Source organism: Anas acuta, chromosome 3 (genome assembly GCF_963932015.1).
Source record: "Anas acuta chromosome 3, bAnaAcu1.1, whole genome shotgun sequence".
Classification (NCBI taxonomy): domain Eukaryota; kingdom Metazoa; phylum Chordata; class Aves; order Anseriformes; family Anatidae; genus Anas; species Anas acuta.
The window spans coordinates 118792314-118807742 of NC_088981.1; the positions used below are offsets into that span (position 1 = coordinate 118792314).

General features: G+C 55.8%; 3 non-coding genes across 3 annotated transcripts; 2 read left to right on the top strand and 1 right to left on the bottom strand.

Moving 5' to 3' along the window:
- The first annotated feature begins 8040 nt into the window (after positions 1 to 8040).
- LOC137855086 (U1 spliceosomal RNA) lies at positions 8041 to 8204 on the top strand. Its single transcript, XR_011095516.1, has one exon. It is a non-coding gene; the product is annotated as a U1 spliceosomal RNA (small nuclear RNA).
- A 5184-nt stretch (positions 8205 to 13388) lies between these two features.
- Positions 13389 to 13552, top strand: LOC137855087 (U1 spliceosomal RNA). Its single transcript, XR_011095517.1, has one exon. It is a non-coding gene; the product is annotated as a U1 spliceosomal RNA (small nuclear RNA).
- A 1390-nt stretch (positions 13553 to 14942) lies between these two features.
- LOC137855088 (U1 spliceosomal RNA) lies at positions 14943 to 15106 on the bottom strand. Its single transcript, XR_011095518.1, has one exon. It is a non-coding gene; the product is annotated as a U1 spliceosomal RNA (small nuclear RNA).
- Between the last annotated feature and the right edge of the window lie 323 nt (positions 15107 to 15429).

A 15429-nucleotide genomic window follows, 5' to 3' on the forward strand; every position in this document is an offset into this window, starting at 1 on the left:
TATAGTAATCATGGTAGTGATAACATACAGTATAATATACTAATTAACATGGTACAATTCAGTTCATGGGCTATTCTCACCCAGTATTAAATCTCCTTGAGGTACACACCGGACCTCTCCGTTCTTTTGCATCACCCACCAAGTGTATCCAGGTCCCTGAGCGAAAACAATTCCACGAATAGGTTTGCCTTTTCCTGAGGCAGGAGTAGCCCAGACTGTTTTACCCAGCATATTTTTTACATGCACTACAGGAACTTTATCCCCATCTACAGTACGTAACAGGTTTGATTGGGCAGGTCCAGCTCGGTTGGTAGATCCCCTAGTATTGACTAACCAGGTGGCCTTTGCCAAATGCGTATCCCAGTTTTTGAACGTCCCAGCGCCCATTGCTTTCAAGGTAGTCTTTAACAGGCCATTGTATCGTTCCACTTTCCCGGAGGCTGGTGCATGATAGGGGATGTGATACACCCATTCAATACCATGTTCTTTGGCCCAAGTGTCTATAAGGTTGTTTCGGAAGTGAGTCCCATTGTCTGATTCTATTCTTTCTGGGGTGCCATGTCGCCATAGGACTTGCTTTTCAAGGCCCAGGATGGTGTTCCGGGCGGTGGCATGAGGCACAGGATATGTTTCCAGCCATCCGGTGGTTGCTTCCACCATTGTAAGTACGTGGCGCTTGCCATTGCGAGTTTGAGGGAGTGTGATGTAATCAATCTGCCAGGCCTCTCCATATTTATATTTCAGCCACCGTCCTCCATACCAAAGAGGCTTTGACCGTTTGGCTTGCTTGATTGCAGCACATGTTTCACAGTCATGAATAACCTGTGCTATAGCGTCCATGGTCAGGTCCACCCCTCGATCACGAGCCCATCTGTATGTTGCATCTCTACCTTGATGGCCTGAGGTGTCATGGGCCCATCGGGCTATAAATAATTCACCTTTATGCTGCCAATCCAGGTCCACCTGAGCTACTTCAATCTTAGCAGCCTGATCTACCTGCTGGTTGTTTTGATGTTCTTCAGTAGCCCGATTCTTGGGCACATGAGCATCTACGTGGCGTACTTTCACAGCCAGGTTCTCTACCCGAGCAGCAATATCTTGCCACAATGCAGCAGCCCAGATGGGTTTGCCCCTACGCTGCCAGTTGTTTTGCTTCCATTGCTGTAACCATCCCCACAGGGCATTTGCTACCATCCATGAATCGGTGTAGAGATAGAGAACTGGCCATTTTTCTCGTTCAGCAATGTCTAAAGCCAGCTGAATGGCTTTCACTTCTGCAAACTGACTCGATTCACCTTCTCCCTCAGCAGCTTCTGCAACTCGTCGCGTAGGACTCCATACAGCAGCCTTCCATCTCCGATGCTTCCCCACAATACGACAGGACCCATCAGTGAACAGGGCATATTTCTTTTCATTCTCTGGCAACTGGTTGTACAGTGGGGCTTCTTCAGCACGACCCACCTCCTCCTCTGATGATATCCCAAAGTATTTGCCTTCTGGCCAGTCCATGATCACTTCCAATATTCCTGGGCGACTGGGGTTTCCTATTCGAGCCCGCTGAGTAATCAGTGCAACCCACTTGCTCCATGTAGCATCAGTTGCATGATGCGTAGAGGGGACCCTTCCCTTGAACATCCAGCCTAGTACTGGCAATCGGGGTGCTAGGAGGAGCTGCGCTTCAGTACCGACCACCTCCGAAGCAGATCGAACTCCTTCATATGCTCCTTTTCAGTTGGAGTATAGCGGGCCTCAGATCCTCTGTATCCCCGACTCCAAAACCCCAGAGGCCGACCTCGAGTTTCCCCAGGTTCTTTCTGCCAGAGGCTCCAGGTGGGGCCATTCTCCCCGGCTGCAGTGTAGAGCACATTCTTTACATCTGGTCCTGTTCGAACTGGCCCAAGGGCTACTGCATGGACTATTTCCTGCTTGATTTGTTCAAAGGCTTGTCGCTGTTCAGGGCCCCATTCAAACTCATTCTTCTTACGGGTTACTTGGTAGAGCGGGTTTACAATTAGACTGTAATTTGGGACGTGCATTCTCCAAAACCCCACAACACCTAGGAAAGTCTGTGTTTCTTTTTTGTTAGTTGGTGGAGACATAGCTGTTATTTTGTTGATCACATCCATTGGGATTTGAGGACGTCCATCTTGCCATTTTATTCCTAAAAACTGGATCTCTCGTGCAGGTCCTTTGACTTTATTTTGTTTTATGGCAAAACCGGCTTTCAGAAGGATTTGGACTATTTTCTTCCCTTTCTCGAAAACTTCCTCTGCTGTGTCACCCCACACAATAATGTCATCGATGTACTGCAGGTGTTCAGGAGCTTCCCCCTGCTCTAGCGCAGACTGGATCACCCCATGGCAAATGGTAGGGCTGTGTTTCCACCCCTGGGGCAGCCGATTCCAAGTATATTGGACTCCCCTCCAAGTGAAGGCAAATTGTGGCCTGCACTCTGCTGCTAGAGGGATAGAGAAAAATGCATTAGCGATATCAATTGTGGCGTACCACTTGGCTGCCTTTGACTCAAGTTCATACTGAAGTTCCAGCATGTCCGGCACTGCAGCACTCAGTGGTGGCGTGACTTCGTTCAGGCCACGATAGTCCACTGTTAGTCTCCACTCGCCATTAGACTTTCGCACTGGCCATATGGGACTCTTGAAAGGTGAATGGGTCTTGCTGATCACTCCTTGGCTCTCCAATTGACGAATTAGCTTATGGATGGGAATCAGGGAGTCTCGGTTAGTGCGATATTGCCGCCGGTGCACAGTTGTGGTAGCGATTGGCACTTGCTGTTCTTCGACCCTCAGCAACCCCACAACAGAGGGGTCCTCTGAGAGACCAGGCAAGGTAGATAATTGTTTAATGTCCTCTGTCTCTAAGGCAGCTATACCAAAAGCCCACCGGAACCCTTTTGGGTCCTTGCAATATCCTCTTCTAAGGTAGTCTATGCCAAGGATACATGGAGCATCCGGGCCAGTCACAATGCGGTGCTTTTCCCACTCATTCCCAGTCAGACTCACTTCAGCCTCCAATACAGTCAACTGCTGAGATCCCCCTGTCACTCCACAAATATAGATGGGCTCTGGTCCTTTATAGCTCGATGGCATTATAGTACATTGTGCACCGGTGTCTACTAAAGCCTTATACTTCTGTGCGCGTGATGTGCCAGGCCATCGAATCCACACAGTCCAATAAACTCGATTGTCCCTTTCCTCCCCCTGGCTGGAGGCAGGGCCCCCCTAATCCTGGTCAGAATCTTCTTCGTTTCTGTGTTTGAAGGACTGTCTGCTGGAAGTTGGAGCAGCAAACTTTTCAGAGAATCCCTTTTTCCTGATTGTTTTCTTTTGCAACTCACGTACCCGTGCCTCTAGGGTCGCGGTAGATTTTCCATCCCATTTTCTCATGTCCTCTCCATGGTCTCGTAAGTAAAACCACAGGGTGGCACGGGGTGAGTACCCACCATATCGTCTTCCTTGTGTGGGTGAATGCCTACCCCTGACAGCTGAGACACTGCTTTGTACAGGTACGGAGGAGAATAATCTCTCTTCAAGTTGGTGAACCTTTTCAGAAAGTTTCTCCCAAGTGTTCTCTTTTGGTCGTTGGACACTGGTTGGTTCAGGTTGGGGGGAAGATAGATTCTCTTTAAGTTGGTGGACCTCTTCAGAAAGTTTCTCCACAGCTGAGACGCAGGCCTGTAAGGAAGAGGAGAGACTTTCTTCGTACTGCCGGAGTTGTTTAGCCGCTTCATCCACTGTGGGTTCCTCATCCTCTTTCCAGGCCATTATTGCCAATGAGCTGGCATATGATGATGGTGCACTCCGTACAAACTTCCGCCACATGGGTCGTGTACACTTGACTTCATCTGGGTCTTTGGATGTTTGTCTGAGGTCTGGATCCTCATAAATCACTTCCTAATTCCCTCAGGTACTGGATTCCCTTCTCCATAGTGGTCCACTTGCCTGGTAGACATAAAAGTTCTTCCTTGAAGGGATACCTTTCCCTCACAGCTGAGAGGAGACGCCTCCAGAGGCTGGTGGATTGTGCTCCATCTGCAATTGCTTTGTCAATGCCGGCGTCTCGAGCAAGGGATCCCAGCCGCTTGGCTTCCCTGCCGTCTAATTCCACACAATTGGCTCCAGAGTCCCAGCACCGGAGCAGCCAGGTGACAAGCTGCTCACCTATACAGCGGCCAAAATCTTTTCGCACATCTTGTAGCTCACGTTCGTTTAGGCTTCGGGTAGTTACTGTTGCTTTTTCGGCATCCTCATCTTCCTCCTCCTGAATCCTTGATGGCCCAGCGTCGTCGTCATCTTCGTCATCTCTATACCTAGTTTTGGCAGAAGCCTTACCTGGATTGGCAGAAGACTCTCTGCGTTCTAAACGACCTGAATCTCTATACCATTTTTTCACCTTCTCTACAGGGGCAGCTTGCACTGCTACTGCTCGTTTCTCTGACTTTGTTACAGGGTCTGCCACAGGGGTTGGAATACCCTCTGCAGGGGCAGCTTGCACTGCTACAGCTCGTTTCTCTGACACAGCCACAGGAGTTGGAGCGGCTGCAGGAGCTGGAGCTGGAGCAGTTGCAGGAGCTGGGGCTGGAGCAGCGGCAGGAGCTGGGACTGGAGCAGTGGCAGGAGCTGGGACTGGAGCGGCTGCAGGAGCTGGGACTGGAGCGGCTGCAGAGTCCACCGTAGGGGTCACAGTGGCCGTTGGATCTGTCACAGGGCTTGGAGTGGCCGCAGGGTCTGTCACTAAGTTGATAGCAGTATCAATGGCAGCTCGATAGGCATGAGCCAGGCCCCAGCACGTTACAATGATTTGTGTTACTTTGGAACTGCCAGAATCATGACACCTTTTTTTCAAGCATTCTGCCAGTTTTTGAGGATTTTGCCATTGTTCAGGGGTGAATTTCCAACACACTGGGGGTGCCAACTGCTCTAGATGCCTGCCCATATCCGCCCATACTCCCTGCCACCCACAACTATACTGCCTCCGGGCAGATCTCCGGATGAGCTTCATAAGTAGTTGTTTAACTTTAAGCAGAATCTGAAGTGCATTCATGAGGCAGAACAACAAGACTATGGTATTCTGAGTATTCCAAAAATATTCAATATCTTGGAGAGCTATTGTGACAAGCTCAGGGGATAAGAGGGTGGTGAAGGAGGAAGGCAAAGTGATCCAGGAGGATACAGGGGTGGTGAAGGAGAAAGGGAGAGTAATCAAGTAAGAAAAAATATCTTCCCCTTTCCCCTCCACAGATTGACTCTCTAACGGAGAAAAACAATAGGTATAATTGCTAATAGTTCCCAAGATACTGTTTCCAAAGTACAGAGTCCACGATGTTACTGAGTATAAATACCAAGTTAGAGTCATGACCAGATATCTTATCGTCTCATAAGCCATTGCTATAACACTCAGTACCATAATGATCTGAAACCAGGGCCCGGAGAGGATAAACAACACTACAGAGAGCAAATACGGAAAATAATGTACTATAATACTTAATTTGGAAAACAGGCGCAGCAGAGTTGAGATTAAAGCAATCAGCATCATGACAGGTGACTATTAAGCAGGTCTAATCCTTACACCAATTTTAGTTTAACACACTCTGATCAGATCTGCCGTTATCTCAACCTTTCGAGCCCCACGTTGGGCGCCAAAAAGACTGTCGTGGTTTAACCCAGCCGGCAGCCAAACACCACGCAGCCGTTCGCTCACCCTCCCCCCTCCCTCTCTGGGACGGGGGAGAGAAATGGAAAGTGAAGCCCATGAGTTAAGATAAAGACAGTTTAATAAGACAGGAAAATAACAATAATAACAATAACGATGACAACAATAACAATAATAATACAATGATGATAATAGTACTACTACTAATAATGTGTACAAAACAAATGATGCACAATGCTATTGCTCACCACCCGCTGACTGATGCCCAGCCTAACCCTGAGCAGTCTGGCCCCCTCCCCCTTGCTAGCCACCCCTATATATTGTTTAGCATGACCCCAGATGGGATGGAATACCCCTTTGGCCAGTTTGGGTCACCTGTCCTGGGTCTGTCCCCTCCCAGCTCCTGCTGCACCCCCAGCCTGCCCGTTGGCAGGACAGAACAAGGAGCTGAAAAGTCCTTGGCTTGGTGTAAGCACTGCTCTGCAGCAATTAAAACAGCGCGGTGTTATCAGCCCTCTTCTCATCCTAAGCCAAAACATAGCACCCTACCAGCTACTAGGAGGAAAATTCACTCTGTTCTAACTGAAACCAGGACAACAAGCAAGGCCCCATTTGTCATTTTTGTTACCCCTTTCATAACACAACGATAAGCTATTTTGACAACAACGATTATCAGCAGTACAATAAGCAGCAATCTCAAACCCTCCTTAATAAGGGATACAAGCCAAGGGGAAAGGTCACCAAACAGGGATTTCAACCAGGTAGCAAACGGGTTAACATTCCCTCGTATTCCATTCACGTGTTCTTTGAGCCAATCCAACCTTTTATGGATCAACTCACTGAGATCTGACAAATTAAAAGAGCACGTTCCTTCAAAGTCCTCGCAACAGCGTCCTTGGGCCAGCAGCAAAGAGTCAGTGGCTGCCCGATTCTGCAACACTGAGTGTCGGAGACTGTCCGTATCATCCACCATTGGAGAGGGGATGGCGGTAGTTGCGTTGAACCGTTTCACTGTCCAGCACGCCAACTTTTCTGTTTGTGTCAGCGCCCGCGCGGCTGCCAGCCCTGGTGTGAAGGAGGAGGCAAATATTCGCGCGGTGGCTGACCATAACTCAACATCATCTTTACAGGCAGGTGTTAGACCGTGAGTCTTTTCGCTCTGCTGGACATCGTCTTGGAGATGCTCAGCCAGTCCTGGTGGCGAGGTGCAAATAATCCGTTGTATCGCTAGGGAGCCGTGCCCTCGCTCTTTGAGCCATTCCTCAACAATGCTGCTTATTTCGGAACTGCACAAGCCCAGGTACCGGGTGCTTTCCCCCAGAGCTGGCACACCTGAGGATTTTCCGTGCCGCTCGTCGCACGATCCCTTATCGGTACCGTTACGTGTCCGCACCATCCCCTGGCCTCCGCTCGCCTCCATCAATAGCAGGCTGCTGCCACGACAGAGTCGCTCTGCGCGTCCTCGGAGAGGAGAGGAAGGGTCCCTCGTTGGGACGGGCTCTCCCAGCCTCGGGGTGCGAGTTTTGCTGTTGGAGCGGGACGGGCTCGCAGACAGTCGGCCTCAGAGTACTCCAGACCTTTGGTTCTCAGCCCCCCGTTCGCACGGTGTCGATCTGTGACGTACTCCAGGGAACAGCGGGACGCGTCCCCCAGGAACGTCCCCAGACCGCGCTTCCCGCTCAGCAGGGCCTCGGTCAATCGTCCTTGAGCCATCTCCAAGGCCTGGCTCATCCTGCCCTGTCCTCAGAGGACGAGCTCCATCTCCTTGGCGCAAAACCAGAGCTAACCGCACGCCGGTGTGGGCCCGTGCTCTTGGACCGGGGCAACGGGGCCGGGCCGCTCCCGGGCCGGGCTCCGCAAGCCCCAGCGCCAGGCTCCGGCGGGCCCGGGGAGCTCGGGCCCGGGGGCGGGGCCGCGGGGAGCAGGGACCTGAGGGGCGGGGCCTGGAGGCGAGGCGGGCGTGTCCGTGCCGCCCGGAGGGGGCGTGTCCATGTAGCCCATGGGGGCGTGTCCGTGCCGCCCGGAGGGGGCGTGTCCGTGCCGCCCGGAGGGGGCGTGTCCATGTAGCCCATGGGGGCGTGTCCATGTAGCCCATGGGGGCGTGTCCATGTAGCCCAGGGGGGCGTGTCCATGTAGCCCATGGGGGCGTGTCCATGCAGATCGGGGACCGCGCCGCATGCCGGGACCGAGCCCACGCCACGCGGGGCCCCCCTGGAGACCCCCGTGGGCGCGGAGCGGGCTCGGAACGGGGCCGGAGCTCGGGGCGGGGAGGGGGCGTGGGGAGGGCCCGGGGTGGGCTTTGGGGGCTGGTGTCCGTGTGCTGGGGGTGCGTGCGCTGTGGTGGGGCCGGGTGGTCGGGGAGGTGGGGGCATACTTACCTGGCAGGGGAGACACCATGATCAGGCAGGTGGTTTTCCCAGGGCGAGGCTCATCCCCTGCACTCCGGGTGTGCTGACCCCTGCGATTTCCCCAAATGCGGGAAACTCGACTGCATAATTTGTGGTAGTGGGGGACTGCGTTCGCGCTCTCCCCTGGTTCCGAGGTTCAAAGGCACAGCCGGTGATCGCTGTAGCATCGTTGACGATCGCTGCATCGTTGACTGACGATCGCTGCATCGTTGACGATCGCTGCATCGCTCACGATCGCTGCATCGTTCACGATCGCTGCATCGTTCACGATCGCTGCATCGTTCACGATCGCTGCATCGTTAACGAACGATCGCTGCATCGTTGACGGACGATCGCTGCATCGTTGACTGACGATCGCTGCATCGTTGACGATCGCTGCATCGCTCACGATCGCTGCATCGTTCACGATCGCTGCATCGTTCACGATCGCTGCATCGTTCACGATCGCTGCATCGTTCACGAACGATCGCTGCATCGTTGACGATCGCTGCATCGTTCACGAACGATCGCTGCATCGTTGACGAACGATCGCTGCATCGTTGACTGACGATCGCTGCATCGTTGACTGACGATCGCTGCATCGCTCACGATCGCTGCATCGTTAACGAACGATCGCTGCATCGTTGACGATCGCTGCATCGTTCACGAACGATCGCTGCATCGTTGACTGACGATCGCTGCATCGTTGACTGACGATCGCTGCATCGTTCACGAACGATCGCTGCATCGTTGACGATCGCTGCAGCGATCACTGGCTGTGTCTTTGAACCTCGGAACCAGGGGAGAGCGCGAACGCAGTCCCCCACTACCACAAATTATGCAGTCGAATTTCCCCCACCTCCCCGACCACCCGGCCCCACCACAGCGCACGCACCCCCAGCACACGGACACCAGCCCCCAAAGCCCACCCCGGGCCCTCCCCACGCCCCCTCCCCGCCCCGAGCTCCGGCCCCGTTCCGAGCCCGCTCCGCGCCCACGGGGGTCTCCAGGGGGGCCCCGCGTGGCGTGGGCTCGGTCCCGGCATGCGGCGCGGTCCCCGATCTGCATGGACACGCCCCCTGATCTGCATGGACACGCCCCCTGATCTGCATGGACACGCCCCCTCCGGGCGGCACGGACACGCCACCTCGCCTCCAGGCCCCGCCCCTCAGGGCGCCGCTGCAGGGGAAGCTCCGCGGGCCTGGGCCCGGCCTGGCTGCGGCCGGGGTGCGGGGAGCACGGGGCGTGGGGCGGGCCGGGGCCGGAATCGCCTCCTGCCTCTGCTCCCGCACGGCCTGGCCCGGCTTTTGCTCCTTTCCTTCGCCTGAGCCGCCCCTGACGGGGAGACGGGGAGCTCGGCAGCAGCAGCTCGCAGAGTCACAGAGCTCTAGGGGGTGGCAGGGACCCCCAGAGACCATCGGCTCCAACCCCCCGCCAGAGCAGTTCCCCAGAGCAGGCTGCCCAGGTAGGTGTCCAGATGGGCCTTGAGTATCTCCAGAGAAGGAGACCCCACAGCCTCCCTGGGCAGCCTGTCCCAGAGCTCCATCACCCTCACCGTGAAGAAGTTCCTTCGCATGTTGGTGTGGAACTGCCTGGGCTTCATTTTGTGGCCATTACCCCTTGTCCTGTCCCCGCAAACCACTGAAAAGAGGTTGGCCAAATCCCTCTGCCTCCCACCCCTCAGGTATTTATACACATTGATGAGATCCCCTCTCGGTCTTCTCTTCTCCATGCTGACCAGCCCCAGGTCTCAGCCTTTCCTCACAGGGAAGATGCTCCAGGCCCCGTCTCATCTTTGTGGCCCTCTGCTGGACTCTTTCCAGGAGATCCCTGTCTTTTTTGTACCGGGGAGCCCAGAACTGGACACAGTACTCCAGGTGAGGCCTGACCAGGGCAGAATAGAGGGGGAGGATCACCTCCCTTGACCTGCTGGCCACCCTCTGAGCTCAGCCAGTTCTCAACCCACCTTACTGCCCACTCATCCACCCCACACTTTCTCAGCTTTGCCAGCAAGATGTCATGGGAGACAGTATCAAAAGCCTTGCTAAAGTCAAGGTAGATGACATCCACCGCTCTCCCCCCCATCTCCCCAGCTGGTGATGCCATCATAGAAGGCAATGAGTTTGGTCGAGCACAACTTCCCCTTGGTGAATCCATGCTGACTACTCCCCATAACCTTCTTCTCTTCCAAATGCTTGGAGATGGCCTCCAGAACAAGCTGCTCCAACACCTTTCCAGGGACAGAGGTGAGACTGACTGGCCTGTAGTTTCCTGTATCCTCCTTCTTGCCCTTCTTGAAGACCAGAGTGACATTGGCTATCCTCCAGTCCTCAGGCACCTCTCCTGTTCTCCAGGACCTTTCAAAGATGATAAAGAGCGGTTCGGCGATCACCTCTGCCAGCTCCCTTAGCACACGTGGATGCATCCCATTGGGACCCATGGATTTGTGTGCTTTGAGCCCACTCAGACACTCCTGAACCACTCCCATGTCCACCAGGGGGGAGCCCTCCATTTCCCAGACCCTTTGTCCTCTTGTCGGAGGCGAGCAGTCTCGGGGAAGTGTCCTTGGAGCAAAGACTGAAGCAAAGAAAGCTTTCAGTATCTCTGCCTTCTCAGCATCTCCTGTGACCAGGACACCCCCCTCATTCAGCAAGGGACCCACATTATCTCTGGTCTTCCTCTTGCTGTTTACATACTTGAAAAAACCCTTCTTATTATCCTTTATCTTCTTTTGCAAGCCTCATCTCTAGGTGGGCTTTAGCCTTCCTCATTGCATCCCTGCAGGCCCTGACAACACTCCTATCCTTCTCCCAAGAGGACAGGCCCTTTTTCCACATTTCATAGACCATTCTCTTCCTTTTGATCTTATTGATGAGCTCCTTGCTCATCCACGTGGGCTTCCTGCCCCCCTTCCTCGATTTCCTATTCTTTGGGATGCACCGACCCTGAGCATGGAAGAAGTGCTGCTTAAATGTAGCCCAGCTCTCACAAGCACCCTTGCCTTCTAGCAACCTAGCCCATGAGATACTCCCAAGCAGGTCGAAGAAGGAAGAGGTCGAATTTGATTCTTTGGAAGTCCAGGGTAGCAATCCTGCTTTTAGCCTTACTTCCTTTGCCTAGTTCCATCTAGAACTCCACCATCTCATGGTTGCTGCATCCCAAGCTGCCCCCAACCTTCACATCGCTAACAAGGCCATCCCTGTTGCTAAGAACGAGGTCCAGGAGCACCCTCTGCCTCGTCGGCTCCTCCACCACCTGCATCAGAAAATTGTCCTCAACACATTGTAGGAACCCTTTGGACTGCTCGTGCCTGGCCGAGTCGCTTACCCAGCAGATGTCTGGGTAACTGAAGTCCCCCATGAGGACCAGCACTCGTGATCGTGAGGCTACTAGCAGCTGCTGGTAGAAGGCCTCATCGACCTCCTCCTCCAGATCTGGAGACCTGTAGTAGACCCCTACCACCGTGTCTCCCATACCAGCCCACCCCTTAATTCTCACCCACAAGCTCTCCACTTGCCCCTCACTCTCCCCCAGCTCTCAGTGATCGTACCGAGATCGTGGCCCCGCGACCGAACACAGATCTCGAGCTCATCCTGTTTGTTTCCCATGCTCCGTGCATTGGTGTACAGGCACTTTAGGGAAGCAGCAGGTGCAGTTACCCCTGGGGGGATGCAAGAAGAAGATACTGGACGGGGGATCGGGAACGCCACCTTCTCTGAGGAGCCCTCAGACAATCCTATGGGAGAGCTCAGGAGTTTTTCCCTGTCTTCAACAGTGACAGCAGTGATGACTTCCCCCAGCCCTTCTCTGTCACCTTTAGCTCCCCTCCCTTCCCCCATCAAACCTAGTTTAAAGCCCTGGTAATCAGCCCAGAGAGCTTGCTCCCCAACACACTTGCGCCCCACTTGGTGTCTGTCCATAGCCCACATACCCAACCTCTCAAAGGACGGCCCAAGATCAAAATACCCAAATCCCTGGTCCAGACACCACCCCCTCAGCCAGTCATTTCTCTGTAAAAGCCTTGCAGGCGCCAAGGTCAGTGTAGAAGGAGGGGGAGAGGTGCTCCAGGCGCCGGAGCAGAAGTCCCCTGTGGCCTGTGGTGAGGCCCATGGTGAAGCAGGATGTCCCCCTGAAGCCCATGGAGTACCACGGTGGAGCAGGGTTCCGCGCTGCAGCCCGTGGAGGAGCCCACGCAGGAGCAGGTGACCTGGCAGGAGCTGCTGCCCGTGGGGGAGCCAGGTTGGAGCGGTTTTCTCCTGGGGGATGGAGCCCATGGTACGGACCCATATCTGGAGCAGTTCTTGAGGAGCTGCTGCCTGTGGGAAGCCCACGCCGGATCAGTTCGTCAAGGACTGCATCCCATGGGTGGGACCCCACAGCACAGGGGCCGAGAGTGACTGGGACTGCTGTGGGAAAAATCTCAATAATTTTCTTCAGACAGGACCTTCTGTGAAGCTGTCTCATTTGTGATTGCACTGTGGGCATCTTGCAAGCAGAAGCGCACAGTGGGAGTTTATCCTGACCTTATATCCCCCATTGCCCGGCACCTGATTTCTCCCATTTCCTGACCAGCTGAGTCCTGCAAGTTCAGCGCCCGCCCGATGCCCTCCTGTACCCTACACGTGCAATGTGATTTGGCCACCCGCTAATTTCTCCTTTTCCTTTTTTTTCCTTCTTCTCTCGTGAGCAGAGGGCCCGTGATTTGTGTTTTTCCCGACCTCGCAGTGCTCCTCCTGTCTCCCTTAGCGAGGATTTCCCCCGCACAAACTGCTGCCCCTGCAGAACCCCCGCTCTGCGTCTCGCTGCGTGCTGCTGCTGCTCTGGGGCTCGCGGGCACCCTGCGGGGGCTCGAGCTGCGGCCGCGCTGCCCCCGGGACCCCTCAGCCCCCTCCCGGTGCGAGGGGGGGGGGCAGGGGCCGGGACCGCGGGACCGAGCTGGGGCCGGGCGGGGAGGGGCGGGGCCGAGGAGAGCGCGGGGCTGTGGGCGGGGCGAAGGCTGCGGGGGCGGGGCCTCAGCTGTGGCCAGAGCGGGGGAGGGGCGTGGCCTGTGAGCGTGGGGGGCGTGTCCACGTAGCCCATGGGGGCGTGTCCATGCAGATCAGGGGGGCGTGTCCATGCAGATCGGGCGCCGCGCCGCATGCCGGGACCGAGCCCACGCCACGCGGGGCCCCCCTGGAGACCCCCGTGGGCGCGGAGCGGGCTCGGAACGGGGCCGGAGCTCGGGGCGGGGAGGGGGCGTGGGGAGGGCCCGGGGTGGGCTTTGGGGGCTGGTGTCCGTGTGCTGGGGGTGCGTGCGCTGTGGTGGGGCCGGGTGGTCGGGGAGGTGGGGGCATACTTACCTGGCAGGGGAGACACCATGATCAGGCAGGTGGTTTTCCCAGGGCGAGGCTCATCCCCTGCACTCCGGGTGTGCTGACCCCTGCGATTTCCCCAAATGCGGGAAACTCGACTGCATAATTTGTGGTAGTGGGGGACTGCGTTCGCGCTCTCCCCTGGTTCCGAGGTCCAAAGACAGAGCTGGTGACCGCTGCAGCGATCGTTCGTCAACGATGCAGCGATCGTCAACGATGCAGCGATCGTCAGTCAACGATGCAGCGATCGTGAACGATGCAGCGATCGTCCGTCAACGATGCAGCGATCGTCAACGATGCAGCGATCGTTCGTCAACGATGCAGCGATCGTGAGCGATGCAGCGATCGTTCGTCAACGATGCAGCGATCGTCAGTCAACGATGCAGCGATCGTCAGTCAACGATGCAGCGATCGTCAGTCAACGATGCAGCGATCGTCAACGATGCAGCGATCGTCAGTCAACGATGCAGCGATCGTTCGTCAACGATGCAGCGATCGTCAGTCAACGATGCAGCGATCGTTCGTCAACGATGCAGCGATCGTCAGTCAACGATGCAGCGATCGTTCGTCAACGATGCAGCGATCGTCAGTCAACGATGCAGCGATCGTTCGTCAACGATGCAGCGATCGTCAACGATGCAGCGATCGTCAGTCAACGATGCAGCGATCGTGAACGATGCAGCGATCGTCCGTCAACGATGCAGCGATCGTCAACGATGCAGCGATCGTGAGCGATGCAGCGATCGTTCGTCAACGATGCAGCGATCGTTCGTCAACGATGCAGCGATCGTCAGTCAACGATGCAGCGATCGTTCGTCAACGATGCAGCGATCGTCAACGATGCAGCGATCGTTCGTCAACGATGCAGCGATCGTTCGTGAACGATGCAGCGATCGTTCGTCAACGATGCAGCGATCGTTCGTCAACGATGCAGCGATCGTCAACGATGCAGCGATCGTCAGTCAACGATGCAGCGATCGTCAACGATGCAGCGATCGTCCGTCAACGATGCAGCGATCGTCAACGATGCAGCGATCGTTCGTCAACGATGCAGCGATCGTGAGCGATGCAGCGATCGTTCGTCAACGATGCAGCGATCGTTCGTCAACGATGCAGCGATCGTCAGTCAACGATGCAGCGATCGTTCGTGAACGATGCAGCGATCGTTCGTCAACGATGCAGCGATCGTTCGTCAACGATGCAGCGATCGTCAACGATGCAGCGATCGTCAGTCAACGATGCAGCGATCGTCAACGATGCAGCGATCGTCAACGATGCAGCGATCGTTCGTCAACGATGCAGCGATCGCCAGTCAACGATGCAGCGATCGTTCGTCAACGATGCAGCGATCGTTCGTCAACGATGCAGCGATCGTGAACGATGCAGCGATCGTGAACGATGCAGCGATCGTCAACGATGCAGCGATCGTCAACGATGCAGCGATCGTTCGTCAACGATGCAGCGATCGTCAGTCAACGATGCAGCGATCGTCAACGATACAGCGATCACCGGCTGTGTCTTTGAACCTCGGAACCAGGGGAGAGCGCGAACGCAGTCCCCCACTACCACAAATTATGCAGTCGAGTTTCCCGCATTTGGGGAAATCGCAGGGGTCAGCACACCCGGAGTGCAGGGGATGAGCCTCGCCCTGGGAAAACCACCTGCCTGATCATGGTGTCTCCCCTGCCAGGTAAGTATGCCCCCACCTCCCCGACCACCCGGCCCCACCACAGCGCACGCACCCCCAGCACACGGACACCAGCCCCCAAAGCCCACCCCGGGCCCTCCCCACGCCCCCTCCCCGCCCCGAGCTCCGGCCCCGTTCCGAGCCCGCTCCGCGCCCACGGGGGTCTCCAGGGGGGCCCCGCGTGGCGTGGGCTCGGTCCCGGCATGCGGCGCGGCCCCTGATCTGCATGGACACGCCCCCCTGATCTGCATGGACACGCCCCCATGGGCTACATGGACACGCCCCCATGGGCTACATGGACACGCCCCCTCCGGGCGGCACGGACACGCCCCCA